At 42.0% G+C, this 20,478-nt stretch overlaps 1 protein-coding gene across 1 annotated transcript in view; it reads left to right on the top strand.

The window, feature by feature from the left end:
* FAM126A (family with sequence similarity 126 member A) overlaps positions 1-5,854 on the top strand; it is a 134,753-nt gene extending 128,899 nt beyond the window's left edge. Inside the window, exon 13 of the transcript XR_006594273.1 lies at positions 5,723-5,854. The gene's annotated coding sequence lies outside the window, so the exon portion shown is untranslated. The remainder of the gene's footprint in view (positions 1-5,722) is intronic.
* Positions 5,855-20,478: the final 14,624 nt, after the last annotated feature.

The following is a 20,478-nucleotide window of genomic DNA, read 5'->3' as shown; positions in this document are numbered from 1 at the left end:
AGAAGTTTTATAGATTTAGGTTTCACATTTAAGTTTGACTTAATTTTGTGTGTGATTTGAAGAAACGGTCCATGTTTATTTCTCCCCGTATGGATACACAACTATTCCAGCACCATTTGTTGAAAAGATTTTTCTTTCCTTTCCTTTCCTTTTTTTTTTTTTTTTTTAATTTGAATGAGAGAGAGAGTGCAAGTGGGGAAGAGGAGCAGAGGAAGAGAGAGACAGAGAATCTTAAGCGGGCTCCATGCTGAGTGTGGGGCTGGATGTGGGTCTTGATCCCATGGCCCTGTGATCATGACCTGAGCCGAAATCAAGACTCGGATGCTCACCCAAAGGAGCCACCCAGGAATCCCAAGATTTTCCTCTTCCCATTTACTTACTTTGGCACTCAAAAAAACAGCTGACCATATATGTATTATTCTCTTTATGGACTGTAGTCTGTTGCATTGGTCTATATGACTACATCTTTGCCAATAACAAACTGTCTTGATTACTGTAGCTCAGAGCTTCTCAACCTCAGCTCTATTGAATTTTGGCTCCAATAATTCTTTGTGGGAGAGGTAAGAGCTATCCTGTACATTGTAGGGTGTTTAACAGCATTTCTGGCCTTTATCCAATGCTCTGCACCCACTGTAGACAGCATATAGATGGATCATGTTTTTTAATTCACTCTGCCAATCTTTGTCGTCTTCTTCTTCTTCTTCTTCTTCTTCTTCTTCTTCTTCTTCTTTTAATGTTTATTTATCTTAGAGAGAGAGAGAGAGAAAGAGGGAGGGAGGGAGGGAGAGAAAGACAGAGCATGAGCAGGGGAAGGGCAGAGAGCAAGGGAGACACAGAATCCAAAGCATGCTCCAGGCTCTGAGCTGTCAGCACAGAGCCCAATGTGGAGCTTGAACCCACAAACCATGAGATCATGACCTGATGCAAAGTTGGACATTTAACTGACTGAGCCACCCAGTTGCCCCCCAATCTTTGTCTTCTAATTGGTATGTGTTACACCATTTACATTTACTGTAATTATCGATATGTTGTGGCTTAAGTCTGCCATTCTATTTGTTTTCTATCAGTTTCTTCTGTTTTTATTTATATTTTTTTTTTTACTTAGCCTGGGTTGCTTAAACATTATTTTAGAATTCATTCACATTTTTAAAAAATTCTATTTTCTTTTTTTTTAATGTTTTTATTTATTTTTGAGACAGAGAGAGACAGAGCATGACCAGGGGAAGGGCAGAGAGAGAGGGAGACACAGAATCCAAAGCAGGCTCCAGGCTCTGAGCTGTCAGCACAGAGCCCGATGTGGGGCTTGAACTCACGAACTGTGAGATCATGACCTGAGCTGAAGTCGGATGCTAAACCAACTGAGCCACCCAAGTGCCCCTAAAAATTCTATTTTCTTTTAAACCTCTTTATAGCTTTTTGTTTAAAGTGTGCCTTTTGTAGGGAGCATATAGTTGAGTCTTGCTTTTTTATTCACTCTGCCAATCTTTACCTTTTATATGATGTGTTTAGATCATAAACCTGATGTAATTATTGACATGGTTAGAGTTAGATCTATCATTTTGTCATCTCATCATTTGTAGCCTGTTTTTTTGTTCTTCTGTTCTCAGATTTTTGCTTTTTAAAAATTTTTCTTAGTATTCCATTTTAATTTATCTGCTTGCATTTAGGCTGTACTCCTTTATGTTATTACTATTTTTAGTCGTTGCTCTTGAAATTAAAATATACATCCCTAATCAGAGTTTGTTTTAATACAGTGGATCAAAAGCTATCCTGGAAACCCACCTCAGATGTCTATTTATATCTCATTGACTAAAACTGGTTTTCATCTCTGCCCATTTTTTTTTAAATTTTTTTTTCAACGTTTTTTATTTATTTTTGGGACAGAGAGAGACAGCATGAACGGGGGAGGGCCAGAGAGAGAGAGAGACACAGAATCGGAAACAGGCTCCAGGCTCCGAGCCATCAGCCCAGAGCCTGACCCGGGGCTCAAACTCATGGACCGCGAGATCGTGACCTGGCTGAAGTCGGACGCTTAACCGACTGCGCCACCCAGGCGCCCCTCATCTCTGCCCATTTATAAGCAATCATTGTCCACGGGTAGTGACTAGATTAGACAAATTAAAATTCATATTCTGGAAATGGAAGGGCAATCCATCTACACTGAAATCGAGGGGTCTCTACCTGCTACCTGAATAAACTGGTGTTTTCTAGCAGGAACGAAGGGGAGTGAATATAGGATAAACAAGAGTCAGCACCTGCCACAGTGATTAATCTTATATAATATACCTGATTTGCCAAATGTTTAATCTCAGTACATTTTAACACAATTCTTTTTTTGTTAATTTTTGTTATTAGTAATTGTTTTACTAAGGAAAGCTATCCTCTTCAAAGTACTATACAAACTCTAGCTTTTAGTATTTGTTGGCACTATACTTCCTGTTCCCAGTGTTGTTTGTTTGGGTTACGAGTGACATTTAGAACAAAGTGTGCCCAGGGGCGCCTGGGTGGCTCAGTTGGTTGAGCGTCTGACTTCGGCTCAGATCATGATCTCACAACTCCTGAGTTCGAGCCCGAGCCCACGTTGGGCTCTGTGCTGACATCTTGGAGCCTGGAGCCTGCTTCGGATTCTGTGTCTCCCTCTCTCTCTGTTCCTTCCCCACTCGCATTCTGTGTCTCTCTCAAAAATAAATAAACATTAAAAAAAACTTTTTTTTGGAACAAAGTGCGCAAAAAACTGGCCAATGGCAGACAATAATTATAATCTATTAATGAGTGAGTGAACAATGAATGGATGCGTATAAACAGCTATTTTCTGACTATAAAAATAAATTTTGATAAAAGATCAAATTTATCCTAGTGGATCAGAATTCTTTCCAATGAGATTATTTTGTCATATAGGAGACAGTCATAGTTAAAACAAAAACAAAGCAGGAAAAAAGCTTAATTTGTGCCAGTGGGTCGTTTCCTTTCCCATTTTTAAAAGAAGGTAGGTGTTACAAACAGTGTTACTTGTAAGTAACAGTAAATAAGCTTGAATAAGTAAATAAGCTTAAATGGGGGGACAAAAGCATTGGCATTTGCAAAGTTTAATTAAATATAAAATGTTTGGCTTGTGAAAACCAGGCCTGTGATTTTGAAAACACATTTCCTACTTTCTTCTCTAATGGAAGCTTACAGCTCTTCATCAATGATGATTGAATTATAAATTATCTAGGGCAGAGACTGTATTTTCTATCTCATTAACAACTTATGCGTGCAGAGAGACAGGTTGTTGAGCCTCATGATGGTTTACAATTTAATAAATGCTTACACAGGCGTAATCTTATTGAATTTCCTTAACCTTCCAAGGAATTCGCCAACTTTATGAAAAAGGAAGCTGAGGTCCAACAATGAATGAAAAATTTCAATTCACATGACTTGAATTGTTCAGGTTGAAACCGGAATTGGCTCCTCAACGCAATACTCTGTCCTCTACCCCAGCATCCTCAGGCCCCTCTCCCTGCCTTTGCACAATCTTCCTGGAGTTGGGCTGCATACAGTTTTCATGGATACTCTCCTGCCACCTTGGTGTTTCCTAGAGGGACTGCGTGGGCCATTTGGGTAGGAAATCGTTTATTGTGTAGGGTTCTGTTACTTAGCTTTGTCGGACCTCACCCACTAAGTGCCAGCACTGTCCCCCTGTCATTATGACATCCAGATATGGCCTCCACGTTGCCAGATGCCCCCTGGGAAGCAACACTGTTCCAGAGCTCTCCCCCAGGCTGCTTCTCTGTCATCATAAATGGCAGGACTGACAACCACAATGAATAAAAACAGCCTTGATAAAGCATTTTGAACATCTTTGACCCAACACATATACCCTCTTGTTTGCAAGGCTGCTCTAGGACACAGGAGGACATGATTAGAGGGGATAAAGGAGTATTTGAAATCCTTTAAGCAAAAGGAGTGCCAAAGTTTAGAAAAGGAGCTACCAACTGGGTTAGAAGAATCACCCCAAAATAATCATGATAACAACAATAATGCTAACATCGAGTTATTGCTTTGTAATAGGTGCTGTGGTAAGCCACTTACATATATTATCTGATTTCAGTCTCCCAACGGCACCATGTGGTTGTTGCTACAATTGTCCTCATGTTATGGAAGAGTGAGCTACCATCATCCCTTGCTGTAGCCATTACTATAACTTCCTTTCTGGTCTTTCTACTTCCATGGTTACTCCCATGTAGTCCATTCTCCACAAAATCAATCTGAGCCATGTTTATAACATGAAATCAGATCATAGTACTCCTCTGTTAAGACTCTCCAATTACTTCCTGTCACTGGATAAAATCTAAAGTTCCACCATGGCCCATGGGGCACACATATGCTGCCCCACGCCCCTCCCTGTCTTCATCCTCTGATTCACATGGACCTCTCTGCAGCCATAACAGCTCCTTGCCCTACTTCAAAGCTTGTTCCTGTCTGATGTTCTTTCCCCAAGATAGGACACAGTCCTTTCATGTATTTAGCCTTTGACCCAACCTGACACCTGAGAGAGCCCTTTCCTGAAGGCTTTCTCTAAAATTGCCTCCCTTTTTCACTCTCTTCCCATCATCCTGTTTTACTTTTCTTCACAACTCTTGGTGTCACTTGACGTTATAAAGACTGTTTCTTTATCCATCTGCTCATTGTTCTTCCTTTCATAAGAATGGGAATTTGGTAGGTGGGGACTTTGTCTTGCTCACCCTTTAGAAAATTGCTTGGCATATAGTAACTCAATATTTGTTGAATACATGTGGCTTAGAGAAGTCAAGTTTATTGCCACATATTCGGAGCCAATAAGGGGTAGATTTGCACTGTGAACTCCCAAGAATGTCAGAGAAGACTCTTCTTCGGGAAGAAAAAAAAACTACAGATGGCAGAGAAGCTTAGGATGGGAGATAGGAACAGAACAAGGCCTTTCTTCTCCTCTCTCCAAGGGATGTTCAGAGGAACTCCTTATTGATTGATTGATTGATTGGTTGGTTGAGTCCATTCAACAAGAGAGACTTGTACAAAAGGCAAAACTAAAGTGAAGACACTTTCACAGACTTCAAGTTAGGAGTCTGCAGATAAACTAGAACTAAAGCCCATTTCTCTTTCTGGGCTGTGCACTTTGTTAGATAGCTGTATGCTTCCGCCTTGGTCCTTAATTGTTATATTAAAGGAGTTATTGCAACTGGGAGCTGTGTGCCCTTAAAATAGCTCTGTAGGGGTGATTTTGAACAAATTAATTCAGGCTTAGTTAAAAAATAACCAAACCAGAATTGCAGTCTGCCCATTTATCTTTGCTTTGTTCTATTGCTTTAGAGTTATATTCAATTTATGAATTTTCCCCTTTCAGTTCTTGACATTGTATCTTTTTGTCCCTTTCTCCTTCCATACCATAATCCCTAGGGAGCCTAGCTAGCTCTATATTGAATACTTAATTTTTTTTAATTATATAAAATATTAAAACGGTTTATCTTGGGATACCTGGGTGTGCTCAGTCACTTAAGCATCTGACTCTTGGTTTCAGCTCAGGTCGTGATCTCACAGTTTGTGGGTTTGAGACCTGTGTCGGGCTCTGTGCTGGCTCCGGAGTCTCTCTTCCTCTTTCTCTGCCCGTCTCCTGCTTGAGCTCTCTCTCCCTCCCTCTCTCTCAAAATAAATACAGAAACTTAAAAAAAAATAAATAAATAGAATGGTTTATTTTTTTCACCAGGGGGAAGCAAGGGAAGCCGACAGAATAGAGTCTCAAGTGATGTGGACCCAGTTTCTTGCTGGAATTTGCAAAGCCGATTTAAGCATGATCTTAGTTGTCAGAAGATTGCCTTTAAAATATAAAAATTAAAGAAGACAGCCTCTGCAAATGCAAATTTTGAAGAACTTGGAATCTTTTTCATTTCAAATATAATATTAACCACAGAGCTCCTCTAGCTGGATATCACAGAGTGCACAACCTAAAGGAAATCAAAACAATAAAAACAGCCTCTCTACCTTGCTGGTGTTTGGAGATATCTTTGCCCTACACTGTCTCCCGCATGTCACTGTTTAGAAGAATAGCAGTGTGCACGAGAGATCTAAATCACAATGACTAGCTAAGAAGCAAGGACTGGATTTTAGCCGATGCAATGTGAGGACTTGCAATATGGAAATGATGCTTCCAAAACTTTTCAGGGTTGTTTGCCTCACTGTTAGGGGCAAAAAAAAGTTTATGTGAGGGAAAAAAAGTGGTAAGAATGCCTGAATGTCACATAGGGTTTAAGACAAAAATGCAAAGCAGTTCACAGGGAGGGTTAAAGGCATAAGGAAAGCCTTTGACTTGAGGTGGCCCACACACCTGTGGGATTCAGGGGTCTGGGCTTCCAGAAGGATGACGTGGTGGGCTTCAGCACTTGTTGGACTATTGGCAGAGCTTTTCTGTTTCTGCAATTTCCCTACAGCACCTCTGAAGATGTCTTGGCAAGATAGCATTTCCATATAAATGCCTCAAATAGAACTAAATTTTAACAGAGAGCGGTACTGTAGAAAGGGTTGCAAGTGAATAAAAATGAGGAAGAAATCACATTAGACATTTATTCAGTTTCACATACCCATCTTTCCACCATACTTAGAATGCTCTACTTAGTCACAGAGGAAATGAACTGCAATTCTAAAGAGATTATTAAATACACATGCACACCCATGCAATAGAAACAGCATGCTTAACTATCCAAAATGAAATTTGTTTTCAATAATTCAAGCATTTTCACTTATAAAGGAAATATCAAGATTAAGCCAGTAAAAGCTTTTTCATGATAAATCACGAAAGGAATGATTTATCAGGAGTGCATTGTACGTAAGCAATCTGTATGGAATATTTTTGAGAATTTCAGCCTAACACAGACATAGTAGTTTTAATGACTACTTTTTAAAGTCCCGAGTATTTTTGCCAAAGTGTCCCTATAATCCAGTTTTAACTTGCTCACAATTAAACTTTTCAGTTTACATAAAAGATCATTTATAGCTTGCAGTCTATTCTATCTTGCTGAACTATAGGCAGAGAGCAATTTCACTCCCTGATTTTAGCCCTCAAATTCTAAGGACAAAAAGAGATAGCAGGGAAATTTATAGAATAATGAATTTCCATTATTAGCAGGGTAATATGGGAAGATTTGAAATGCTCCACCACGTAAAAAAACTCCAACCTCTTTTCACCCCATAGTATTTGAAATATACAATTAAAGACAAAATTTTTAAAAACATTGTTGGCCTCCAAGGACCCTCTTCTACAATGGCACTCCCTTGGGGGTATAGGGCAGGCCTCCATTCCCAAGGCTGGGAGATGAGAATACATGTTTGGGCCATCCTTTCTTGGTGGTCCAGACATGACCAAGGACTCTGGGAAGGGCCTGTGATGACTGGTGAGGCTCAGGGATCTTCTGCAGTGGGACAGCAGAGGCAAGTCACTGCAAGGGAAAGGGGGCTCCAAATCCATCCAGGCACGGGGCTACCTTATAGTTTTACTCAAGACTAGCCTCGATCTTGCAGCCTCTAAACTGTTGTGAATAGTGTGAGGAGGCTGGGGGGATGGTGGTGGGAGTTGGAGGAAGGGAAGGTTTGCTTAGGTTTTCATGAATTGATGTTTAGCATTCTGTGGGGGAAAAAAAAATGAAGGCTTATTCCAATGCCCACTTAACTGTAACTGCTTCATGTAAGGAGTCTAAGCGCTGGAGGCTAAGCAATGAATTCCCTAGTCAACTAGAGAACAAGATGGGGTTGACAGGTTCTGCACTTTGTATCTCTAACTCCATAGACAAGGCTGATCCTGGGAATAAAGTAAGAAGTAAGTTCCAGAGACCCCAGTCTTGGAGTTCTGGGACTACACCTAGAGAGTGGGGACGTGGTTGGGGATGTGAGCTGGTCCAACAGAATATCAGAGGGGCTGGGGGGGGGGGGGCAAAGGAGCAGAACTTAGCTTCCCTGAGGGCTCAGCACCAGGCATTGTGGCACGGGTCATACTAAGGACACCCCAAGTCTTTACAACCCACAGCAGTTCAGAGGATAAAGGGAAAAGGTAGGTGATGGTTTGCTGAGTCTTCCTCTCCAGCTCCTCTAACACAGTCTTCATATTCAACCTCCTTATGCACTCCAAATTCTATCACTGCCCATCCATGCCATAACAGGTTCTGGTTTTGTGTTTCCTAGTGAAATCATCTTTCTTTTTGGTGTCAATCATGATCATTTCTTTATATATCCCCGTAACACTCATAGTAATACAATGGTTATTGTTAACCACCCCTCTCTACTGATTTAAACATCAATGGTGGGGTTGAAGGGAACCTCATTAAAAAGACATGCTGACAAGCAGCAGTTAAGGTCTCATCTGAACAATCCAGGAGCAAAGTACCTTGGTGAAGGACTGGAGAGCCAGGAAAGTACTCCATAAGGCAGACACCCTTCAGGTGGGGAACAGGCATGGGCTAAGACTCGAGAAGCCAAAGGCTAACCATCTTGGTTCTTTGTTTTTAATCTTCTCACCAGTGGACATAGTTGGTGTTCATTAAATGTTGACTAAATGCACAAACCTTTTTAGGGCACTCAGATCTCTCCCTTTTAGTACTCACTTCACCAAACCTGCCCTCTCACATCCTAATTCCATCCCCAATAACCAGCCTAGATGCACATACTTTCAACAAAATTCTACCAGACTAACTTATGTATCCATGACTACTCAAAAATATCTCGACTCTTGTAATATCAAACAAAGCCCATAAATAATCAAATACTATGCATATATTAAAAGAACGAGGAAAACCAGACTTTAGTTTAAGAATGGACCTAATTTTGTGGAAAGCATATACTTATTTGCAGGAAGAAACTCTTCAGAAATCATCAGCTTTTGCCCACCCCCACAACTTTCCTTATTCTGACACATTCTCCACAGCGGTGGAGACACAGCTTTTCTGTCTCAGTACCCCAAACACTGATTATTGTAGCTGTGTTGGAAAATAGAACTCATGTATTTCAATTTTCTCATTTGGTAGATAAGGGACCTGAAATTCAGAGTGCTTTAATGATTATCTCAAGGTCTTACTTCTAGTTAGAAGTACTAGAACCAGGGCACGTGGGTGGCTCAGTTGGGTAAGCATCTGACTTCGGCTCAGGTCGTGATCTCACCATTCATGAGTTCGAGCCCCACATTGGGCTCTGTGCTGACAATGCAGAGCCTGGAGCCTCTTCAGATTCTGAGTCTCTCCTTCTCTCTCAAAAATACATAAACATTTAAAAAAATAAACTCTTAAGGAAGTACTAGAATCAAAGAACAAATCTCCAGACTCTCGAGCTAGGGTCATGTCTCCCACAAAGAACAGACAGAAGGGGGCAAGAGATGGGCTGTCATCAAACCTGTTAAAGCAATCCATTCAGTTATTAGGGATAGATACACGCTGAGAAGAATGAAAACGGTAGAACTATTTATACATGCTAACATGGAAACACCTCTAGACATTATTGAATGAAAACAGCAGTTGCCAAATGTTACATAGAGTAGGAGTCCATTTAAGTGAACCAAAACGAGTAGCGTATTTTCTGTGGACAAAATCTGAAGGATGCATTCCATTCTGATAACAGTAATTACCTCAGGGGAGAACTCTAGAAGTAGGGGATAGCGGTCAAAGGAAAGTTTGTCTTTCCTTATCTGTATTGTTTGAATTTTTCTGAGGAGTGACTATTTAGGGAGTAATTATTTAAGAATTAATTCCAAAGTAAAGCTGCATTGTTTTGCTATACCCCATGTCACCCTGATGGCTTTGTTTCTACCACCACGGATCATGCTCAGAGGGACTCACTGTGTTAACCTTTATCCCGGTGGAAGGCCTAGATTAATCCCAAAGTTTAAAAAATTTTTTTAATGTTTATTTTTTTCATTTTTGAGAGAGACAGAGCATGAGCGGGGGGAGGGCGGGGGGAGGAGCAGAGAGACAGGGAGACACAGAATCCGAGGCGGGCTCCAGGCTCTGGGCTGTCAGCATAGAGCCCTCCAGGGGGCTCAAACCCACGAACCGTGAGATCCTGACCTGAGCCGAAGTTGGACGCTTAACCGATTGAGCCACCCAGGCACCCTGATTAATCCCAAAGTTTTAGGGCTGATGGTCTGATATGGGGCGAAGTGAGGGAGTGTGAATTTTATTTTCCTCAGAACTACACATTACCTTCCTCCTCATGATGGTTGTCCTTTCACACCTTTACCTCAGGTTTAGCCAAACTCCTTGAATATAATAATAATGATGATGATGATAATTGAATATGCAAGTACTTGTAATGATAAGTGACGATAGCTATGCTCTTTTGAACACTAACTCTATCCTGGAAGCTATGCGCCTTGATGCGTTATCATTCTTTTTAAATCTTTATTAACATCACTCTGAGGTAAGTACTATTGTTATCCCCATTTTAGAGGTGAGAAACTGAGGCTTGAAGAGATCAGGGAACCTGACTGCAGACACCTGGCTAGTGAGTGGAGGAGGCTGGGCCAGAACCCAGACAGTTTGACTTGAGTCCGTGCTCAGGCACAGGTGTTAGCCTTCTTGTGCTTGGAGAAACGCCCACCGCCAGCATCTTGTGGGAGGAGTGCCTCCAGGTTGGAAAATTTACTTGGTCTGAATTAGAATGTGCCTGCCTTTGGAGAGACCTTCTGTGTAGTCTGATTTTCCACTGCTTCCTCCTTGTGCTCCTTTGAGCCTTTTAATTTAAGGTTTCAATTGGCGCTGTGTTACTACATCAAGTGAATAATTCTATCAGGCAATGCATAATGAGGGGAAAAATAGTCTCCTTTGGAGAGTAAAATGTCATCTACTATCATATACAAGCCTCACAATTTCTCCATTGCCAACTCCTCTTACCTAAAACAGCAGCAACAAAAAAACAGCTTTGAAAAGAGAGAAGGGCTAAATTCCTGGGGCGGGGGGATGAGGAGGGGTCAGTGAATAACTGCTTTCCTTTTTTTTTTTTTTAAATATTGACTCTATTTATATCAGTTTTGTTCCTTAAAGGTATGAAAAGCCATCAAGTGGTAAGTTTTGAAGTGATTTTTTATAGTTTATGTAGAGAAAGCTACTCTTCAGGAAGCTGGTCGTCTTATGCCAAATAAGGAACCGTTTTCTCCCCGCCCCCACTTTTGTCCAAACCTTGGGAATTATTTCATTATTTCTCTATTTGTGACCAAAGCATTTCTAATTTATCATAGACAATTTGAGGTAAGTCACAGGAATCTTTGTTTAAATACACATGAATACACTTATGTGCATGCTATGTATGTATATTGCTATTGTATTACACTTGTGAATACGGTAAATGGGCTCTTTTTTAAAAATTTTTTTAATGTTTTATTTATTTTTTGAGAGCGAGAGACAGAGGGTGAGTGGGGGAGGGGCAGAGAGAGAGGGAGACACAGAATCCGAAGCAGGCTCCAGGCTCTAACCTGTCAGCACAGAGCCTGATGCGGGGCTCGAACCCACAAACTGTGAGATCATGCCCTGAGCCGAAGTCTGACGCTTAACTGACAAGCCACCCAGGCACCCCATGGGCTCATTTTTTAAAAAATGTTTATTTTTGAAAGAGAGAGAGCAGGGGCAGGGAGAGGAGGAGAGAAGATCTGAAGCAGGCTCCGCACTAACAGCAGAGAGCCCGATGTGGGAATCAAACTCATGAACTGTGAAATCATGACCTGAGCTGAAGTCAGACGCTTAACTGACCTGGCCACCCAGGCGCCCCTGAGCTCGTTTCTTGAGTGCCTGCTCTGTGCCTGGCCCTGAGCCTGGGACCTGAGAAAGGGTGGTGAGTTCAGTGGGTGTGAGCCCTGCCCTCAAGGGGTTTAGGTCACACCCTGCCAGGCTGCAGGACTTTCAGCCAGCCGAGCTTTCCAGTGGCCAGGACTACAGCACTTTCAGACGGCTGCAGAGCTCTGACAAATGTGTGGTACCATACACATTTCTACAAGCAAAGCCATTTATTTTAGGCTGAAGCATTTGCAGCAAAATTTAAATAATTTATCTGGAATTTGTCAGATTGAATGTTTTAAGATATCTTTTTGGCATCCTTTGGTAGAAGCTTTATAAAGTAAAAGCTTTGTTATCTTAGATTTCTCAACCAACTGTCTGCCATTAACTGCAAACAAGATGTATGGACTAAACATGGAGGCGGGTTCGAGAATCTGAGCCTATCTGAGAGAGGTATTTTAGCTCATTACCGAAGTAAATTAGAACTTCAAGTCTACCCAGTGCTCTAAGGTCTTGGGACTGAAAAAAACACACAAAAAGATTTTGTTGGGCCACAGCTGCAACTGAATGTTACTCATTACATTATAAACCAAAGAATCAGAAACCTCCCAATCCTACCCTTCTCCACCCAAAAGAAAAGCCTGATTCCTGAAATGCTCATTAAAAAATGGAATCCTTTTGGTTAGGTTGGCATTGCTGTTGGAAAGAGGGTGAGTCAACCTAGGAGGACCAGCCCCAAACTTATGCTTGGCATTAACCTTTATTGGATTGATCTGTGCAGGGCCTGGCCAGCAGTTTGCTGAGGGAAGGAGGCACCACAGATGGGCATCAATGCTTCAAAGCCTGGAAGGAGAAAGGTGTGGGGGGCCAGAGCCCTGAGGGGCATTCTCTAGCATGGAGGCAATCTGCAGACCTGTTGCCAGGTGTGACCTGTTCAGGCTCACACCCACTGAACTCTGCAGAGGGCCAGCTCTTGTTTGCCTCTAAGCGATTTATGACCTATTTTAAAGTGCAATACAAAACTTTCTTCTTTAAGAATCTTAATGGGTGTTAGTGCATCTTATCCCAGGTTCCTGCATGTGTCCACAGGAATGTTTTGGGCATCTCTTGTCCTTGTCCAAGCTGAGGCAAGAGACGTGGTGTGTCTGCTTCTCCCAGTGAGGGGACCCAGAAGGGCCCCTGCCAGAGCATATCGTGCTGCAAGGTCACAGGTGGCAGAAACTGCCGGCCTCCCTTTCAACAGCCCACAGGGAACGTTTGCACCTCCAGCACGTTTGTGCTCAAAGTGGTCCACAGTAGCAATGCCCATGTGGAATCAGAAGCTCTTCCCACAGTGCTTTGTAATTCACCTTTCTATAACGCCGTGGGGAGTCCACTGAAAGATCCAAACCTTCCTGCTGTCTCTGTTCGGTAAGCAAAATGTTGAAGTTCTAGAAATTCCTTCCTTTTTAAAACTCTCGTTAGAAGTAAAATAGTCATTTTCAGAAGCAAGCGTTTGCTCTTGGGGATATATGATCGTGAAAATGTATCAAAGCATTTATTAATGATTTGCTTTAGTTATACCAAGCTTAATAAATTTGCCCTTTTGAAAAATTAAAGTTGGAAAACTAACATGTTAAAGGAGTACAAATTATTTACACCGTTGTTCTTGAGTTGAATGGCAACACAGATAATTTAGTTAAACATAGCTTTAACCGTGTGTGTGTGTGTGATAAGTTTGAGTCTCTGATTATAGTTGGCTGAATATTTCCCCCCAAATAATTGGTTTTGAACATTAATAATAAGCTTCTGTCAAGAGCAGTTGCTATGACTTTTTTTGTATGCAATAAAGCCCTAATAGATTACACAATTAACTCTCTGCCATTGAAATAAATGAAATATTAATGGTTTTAGAGGAATCCAATTGGAAGTAAGTTAAAGCACATTAACTTCTTCCAGTTTATGACCATAGTACAGTAGTTTAAATGTATTTTTCAATATTTGAAATCTTTTTCTTGCAGTACATAGTAATGGAGAATTAAACGTCACTGAAAGCTTAGAGATGAGGGGAAGCTGACTAAATATGCAAGCCCCTGAGGAATGAAAAGAGAGGAGAGTCATTTGGGTAAGTCTCTGGTTAGACATCCCCTTAGCTCTCCTTGAGAAAGGGGTCACATCGCCTCTGTGGGGGTGGGGGGGAACACTGTTGCATTCACATCATCAGTCTGAAATTGCATACTTCTTCTGAGCAGAGTGGTTTCAATTAAAATGGGAGGTTAAGAAAATCAGCAAAGATAAGCAACATTTGTCCTTTTACATAACAGTGTTCTACAAAAATCTCAATTGATTTCACTAATTTAAATGTCACAAAACAATTAGCTTTGTTTTCTCATCTGTCTCTTCCAGAGTGTGGGTGAATCTTAATTTTTTCTAATTATGTTTTTAGAGTGTTGATAGTTCAACTACACAATTAATGTTGTTATTACCACCGTTGTGGGTAAAAAATGTCATCTCCTGTCCATTTTTTTTAGTTACATGTGAGTTGTGGAGTGGATGTGTAGGGTCAAATGGGGGGGGGGCGAGTAGGAGGGCCTAAAGTTAGGTCCCCAAACTAGAGCAGCTTTGCCTCAGAAAGAGGACGTTTTACTCCACACTAAATGTCCGAGTCCTTTGCCTCACCAATTGACAAGAACATTAGTTCACCAGGAACTCAGTCTGAAATAAGCTTCCAAATGGGAATTCTTAATGCACCTTTGGCTGAGGCTTTTAGGTGATTGGTTATAGTCTCCAAAGCTTTATTCACATGTTCTCAGGGACCCTCCTGGTCTTGGAAGCCATAATGGGCTGGAGAGTGAAACTTCGTTTTTATAAGGGGAAGGGAGTGGGGAATCTTTTTTATTCAAAGAAGAAGAAAAAGTAAAACAAAATCTCAAGTTGCACTTGTACCATTTAAATGGAAGTTTTCTCCAACTACAAGGTGTTTGGGGGGAAATGGGAGAAACCGAGTATGAATTAGCTCTCAGAGCATTGGTATTATTTTTAGGAGACATAGCAGCATTGTGGCCATGAAGGAAAATGTGGTTATTTTCAGGAGACATGTACTGAAGGGTTAAAGTGTTATGATCTATGACAACTTATTTTCAGCATATATTGAAGATACACATACACACAGAGATAAAACAAATGTGGTAAATATTAGCAATAGTTAAATTTAGATACCAGGTATGTGGGCAGTCATGGAACCTGCAATTGAAGGTCTGTGTATCATTTGGAAATGTTTCTGGCTGCAAGTAAAAGAAAACGCAACTGACAGAGACTTCAAGAACATTTAATTCCTTACTACATAAGAAGTCCTGAAGTCATCCCTTCAAGGGTGGCCGAGCAACTCAGTGATGCCAGCAAGATCCCAGCTGCCAGGCTGCCTTGTCACCGTCAGCCGATTGGTTTCTGAGACTGTCAGTGCATGACTGCAAGGCAGCTGCTGCAGCTCTAAGCATCATAGCCACAGTCTCAGGCCTCTTGCATTTGCCTCTTTTATCAGAACACAGAATCTCTCCCAGAAGCCCCCCTGCACCCTCCACCCCCCAAAACTTCTGCTTACACTTCAGTAGCTAGAACAGTCAGAGACCAATCCTAGCTACAGGGAGTCTAGGAAAGAGCATCACAGTGAATAACACGGTCCGTTGTGATTCATCCCCTTGGCTATGGATGCGCTGTCTCCCTGAACAAAGTTGATGTTCTCCTAACAAGAAAAAGGGAAAATGGCAGCTACTTTCCATTTGTTGAACAGATGCCCCTTTTCTCTAGAGGGGAAATGGCTCTTTTTTCTAGGGAACAGAAACGATTTTAGATGAAAGTAAAACTAAAACTGACTCTTTATCATGTTGCTGTTTAAGAGAAAGATGAATGGTATCTAAAAAAAGACTTTAGGTTTCTTGTCTTTCTGCTCACGTTCTTTTCAGCCCAGTGCAATAGAAACGTTTTAACCATACATGAAAACTATCTTTTGTTTCACTTTCAAGTTTGGTAATAAATTTCAATGTACAGTCTACTTTTAAAGGTTGTTCTCCTTGTGAAGGACATTATACAGCAGAATAGAATACATACTGCCTTATTATATCATAAGCTGGAGTTGATCCAGTGTTCTCTATATGCAAGGCCCTATAATAGGTGGGCCACATGTTCTCTTGTTCGTGCAGGAAGGATGTGTCTGCCTGTTATGAAAAGCCCCAGTTCAGTCTGAGTTATCAGGCTTAATCAGGAAAGAGAAAACTGAAAGCTTTCAGTAACTGCTCTAGTTTCTACTTTCTCCTCAACCTGCATGAGACCGATATGATAGGATACTCTTGACCTCTGGACTCTTTAATTGGAAGCCTATTTATTGACCATAGCAAGTAATAGTCCTAACTAGAGTTCCCTCCTGTCCCCTCCCCCATCCCTTCGTACAAAAGTAAGCTCTCTTTTTAGAAGGGATGGGCACACTCACGGTAGATGTGTGGGAATGAATTCCCAGACCAACGATAGCCACCTAGCCATGACTGGGATCAATTGCCATGTGTCCTTGGAAGGCACAGAATTGTATGGCCTGGGCTCAGAAGGTCTTTTAGTGTCCAGGAGTCCCTCACCACTATAATGGCTTGTTTGATAATTTAACATATGATACTAATGGCTGGCATTGTGCTCAAGTATACCATAGCTGGCTCTCCCCTGTTTCTGGGTAACCTCTGGCGTGTTACTGTGACATTGACCACTACATGGAGGTTCTGCTGCAGGGCCTACCAGGCTTCCTGACTCAAGTGTCCTATTGGATCTGCACCTGTAGCCTATGACGTGTCTGTCTCCCTTCAGTGGCCCCTTGGAGCTGTCCCGTCCCTGATGGAAACCATGTGACTCCTCTACTTCCAAACTTAGATTTAACCCTTAGGATAAATATTTCAAGTGATTTTCCCCTATCTTTTATATGAAATATTTCCTTTTAATTTAACCTTAATATAATAAGGAGACATCACTTTTTAAAAAGGGGGTAGATGTCCTGGAGAGGGTAGAGAGGTGTGGTGAGGAGTTGACTTTTCTGGGAGCAGACAGGAGCCCATAGGAACAGGAAGGAAGGTAGATCACAGGTGTGGGCAGGTGTGGTGATGGGAATAAGGAAGTCCTCTTCCATTGCTTTTGTATTTTTTTAAAAGATGTTTATTCATTTTTGAGAGAGAGAGAGAGAGAGAGAAAGAGAGAGCAAGCGAGCATGAGTGGAGGAGGGGCAAATTGAGAAGGAGACAGAATCCAAAGCAGGCTCCTGGCTCCAAGCCGTCAGCACAGAGCCCAACACAGGGCTCAAACCCACAAACTGCTAGATCATGACCTGAGCTGAAGCCAGACGCTTAACCGACTGAGCCACCCAGGAGCCCCTGCTTTTGTATCTAGTGGCATAGGAAACAAGGTCACCAGCATAGTAAGGGTGCGAAAGATTTCAGGAAAAAGGAGAAGTCAGGAGAGTGGGAAAGTAAATGCACAAGAGAAATGCCATATGAGGTCGGGGCAGCTGGAGGACCACTTATGGTTAGTGATTTGAATTCGAAGTGAGATCAGCCAGGCAGAGGTAATCTACCACTGCCCAGATGCTGTCTCCCGAATGGGCCAAATGGGAGACCTGGAAACATTCCAGAGAATTCTTAATGTGAGAGGTCAGCTCCTAAGAAGTTCTTGCTACCAGCTAGGGGCCAGTGGGGCTGGCCTGGGAACAGGCCACAGGGCTAGTGGTCTCTAAGATGCGAAGGACAAAGGTAGTAGTCTTCCAGCTTTAGGGTGGGTTGCTGGGTAGGATTCTGTGTCAGGAGATGGTGTGTTCAACTTTAACGTCCTTCTTCAGTGCCTTATGCTGCCGTTGGGTTCCAGAGGACCTCTTAAGTGACCTTCCGTAATTCCTCCAAGATTGGCTTATGGGGTGACTGTATAGCACCCAGCCCCATCTCACATGAAACTCATCATAGTGGGTTATAACTCATTGTCTAAAGTCTGTTAGCCCTAAATAACAGAAGAGTTAAGAACTCGTCTAACTTCTGACCACTTTATCCCCAGTGCCTGGCAAAACACCTGAAAGATAGTAGGTGCTCATTAAATTTTGAATGCATGAATACATAAAAGAGGGTGGGTAGGCAAGCAGGCAGGCAGGATTAGACATGGAATCCCTGCTGCTATACCAGGGATATTCTGGGGGAGGGTGGCAAAGATGGATCTGAACTCATGTTAGCATCTATAGAAAATAATGCAACGCGGGGCACCTGAGTGGCTCAGTTAAGCTTCGGACTTCACCTCAGGTCATGATCTCACCATTCAGAGTTCAAGTTCCACATTGGGCTCTGTGCTGACAGTTAAGAGCCTGAAGTCTGCTTCAGATTCTGTGTCCCCCTGTCTCTCTGCTCCTTCCCCGCTGGCTCTGTCTGTCTCTCTCTCAAAAATAAACATTAAAGAAGAAAGAAAGAGGGGCGCTTGGGTGGCTCAGTCGGTTAAGCGGCCGACTTTGGCTCAGGTCATGATCTCGTGGTCCGTGAGTTCGAGCCCCGCGTCGGGCTCTGTGCTGACAGCTCAGAATCTGGAGCCTGTTTCAGATTCTGTGTCTCCCTCTCTCTGACCCTCCCCCGTTCATGCTCTCTCTCTGTCTCAAAAATAAATAAATGTTAAAAAAAAATTAAAAAGAAAGAAAGAAAGAAAGAAAATATAGCAATGCAAGCAGGGAGAGAGTGGTGGGAGCAGATGAACAGCGCTTTCAACAGAGCTGCTAAAACAAAGAAGACACACTGGGGGTTGCAGGAAGAGACCAGGAAGCCTGGGCTGTCAGTGGCTGCCATAGATGGGGATGAGGTGCCAATTTGGTGAGAATGTCAAAAAGGCAAGAATGAGGAAGGGTGGTCAGGAAAGAAGAGGAGAGGATTCCTGTGTTAACAGCTGAGGCAGGCTCTGGCTCACAGCTCTGCAGGGATAGGGTCCCTGCTGCTGGGAATCCACAGAGGGGCACAGCTGATGACCCACCTCCCCTCCCTGTTCCTTCTGGGAAAGAGGGAACCTCCCTTTGGACTTGCTTCATCCTCCCTACTTCCCACTCTAACTTTTGCACTTTGCAACCTCTGCATTTTCTTATTTGCAGCCATGCTTTCTCTTTCCTCCTGGCTTTTGTGCCCATGATTCTCCCAACTTAGAAAGCTATCTCCACCCTCGAACCTCCTTACGAGTTCAACTTCCTCTTGGTACTCAGATTTTGCTCAAGGGTGACATCCACTGTATGCTGCTGTTCTGGCTTCCCAGCTTGAGTTGCTGTTGTTTCCACATTACTCCATTACACTCCAGGTTACTTCCTTTAAAGCATGGATTGCAGTGTAACCCCTTGCTCCTTTCTCTGCCTCTATCGCTGGACTAGAGAAACGGGATATGGTTGGAAATTTCCCTAGTGGTCACTCAGGGGAATGAAGACTGCTTTGAATCAAAGAAAAACAGAGAGGGAGGCAAACTGTAAGAGACTCTTAAATACAGTGAACAAACTGAGGTTGCTGGAGGAGAGGTGGGTGGGGAGATGGGTTAAATGGGTGATGGGCATTAAGGAGGACGCTTTTCAGATGAGCACTAGGTGTCATATGTAACAGATAAATCACAGGGTTCTACTCCTGAAGCCAAGACTACACTGTATGTTAACTAACTTGAATAATAATAAAAAAAAAGAAACAGACTGTAAACTATAAAAAGCATACTGATGGTTCCCAGAGGGGAGGAAGGTGGAGGGATGGGGGAGAGGGGTAAGGGATGGGGATTAAAGTATGCACTTATCATAATGAAAAATAAAATAATTAAAAACAAAACGAAACAAAAACAAGAGAGAAGCCCTGAGAATCCCCTAACGTGTTTAATAAAACCATGTGCTTCTCTGTTGCCTGTATTTTTAGTTAGCAAATTCACATCAAGCAGGATTTTACTCGCTCTGAGTTAACTGCCATATTTTCTTTAAAGAAATATATACACATATATTTTACTACTTAATAACATTTATCACTTGGATACATGTGTTTTAGGAGCAACTTTGATCTACCTCTTGAGTCTAAGATTTTTGATTTATGTAAGCTGTGCCTTATCGATATGAGTAAGATCACTCAAATTGAAACTGATGTGTTTTGAATGGTTAAGAGAACTGTAATAGACAATTAGAATGTCTCAAAATATCTGATATAAAATCCCTGTAGATTTTGTTAAAAAGTGTTTTGAATTACCAGCTATAGTACATAGAGAGGAAAGTGCATAAAACACATATGTATGAGGAATGCTTATAATAAATAATTATAAAGCAAATCCATGAAACCACCCCCTCATATAAAGAAGAGAAAACCATAAGAAGTAGCCAGCACCTAAGAAGTCCCTCAGGGAGCTCTTCCCAATCACACTCCCTCCTCCCCAATGAGAGGGAGCCAGGAGCCTCACTTTTCCTTGCTTTTCTGTGTGGTTCTACCACTGGTGTAGGCATCCCTAAATGATATGGTTGAGTTTAGTTCAAATTGAATTTGAGTGTTGGAGAAATGCAATCCTACCATATATACTCTATTGTGTCTTCAGTTCAGCATTATTTTTGTAATAACCATGTTGTTCAGTTAGCCCTGGGGTTGGTGACTTTCATTGCTGTTTGGTATTTCACTGTATAATAAGCCACAAGTTATTTCTCCAAACAGCCAAATTTTGGCTTTATGAAGCCTTTTGACTGTAT

Source organism: Felis catus, chromosome A2, assembly GCF_018350175.1.
Source record: "Felis catus isolate Fca126 chromosome A2, F.catus_Fca126_mat1.0, whole genome shotgun sequence".
Taxonomy (NCBI): Eukaryota; Metazoa; Chordata; class Mammalia; order Carnivora; family Felidae; genus Felis; species Felis catus.
The sequence above is the reverse complement of the archived record's forward strand: the minus strand, read 5'-3'. Positions and strand labels throughout refer to the sequence as shown.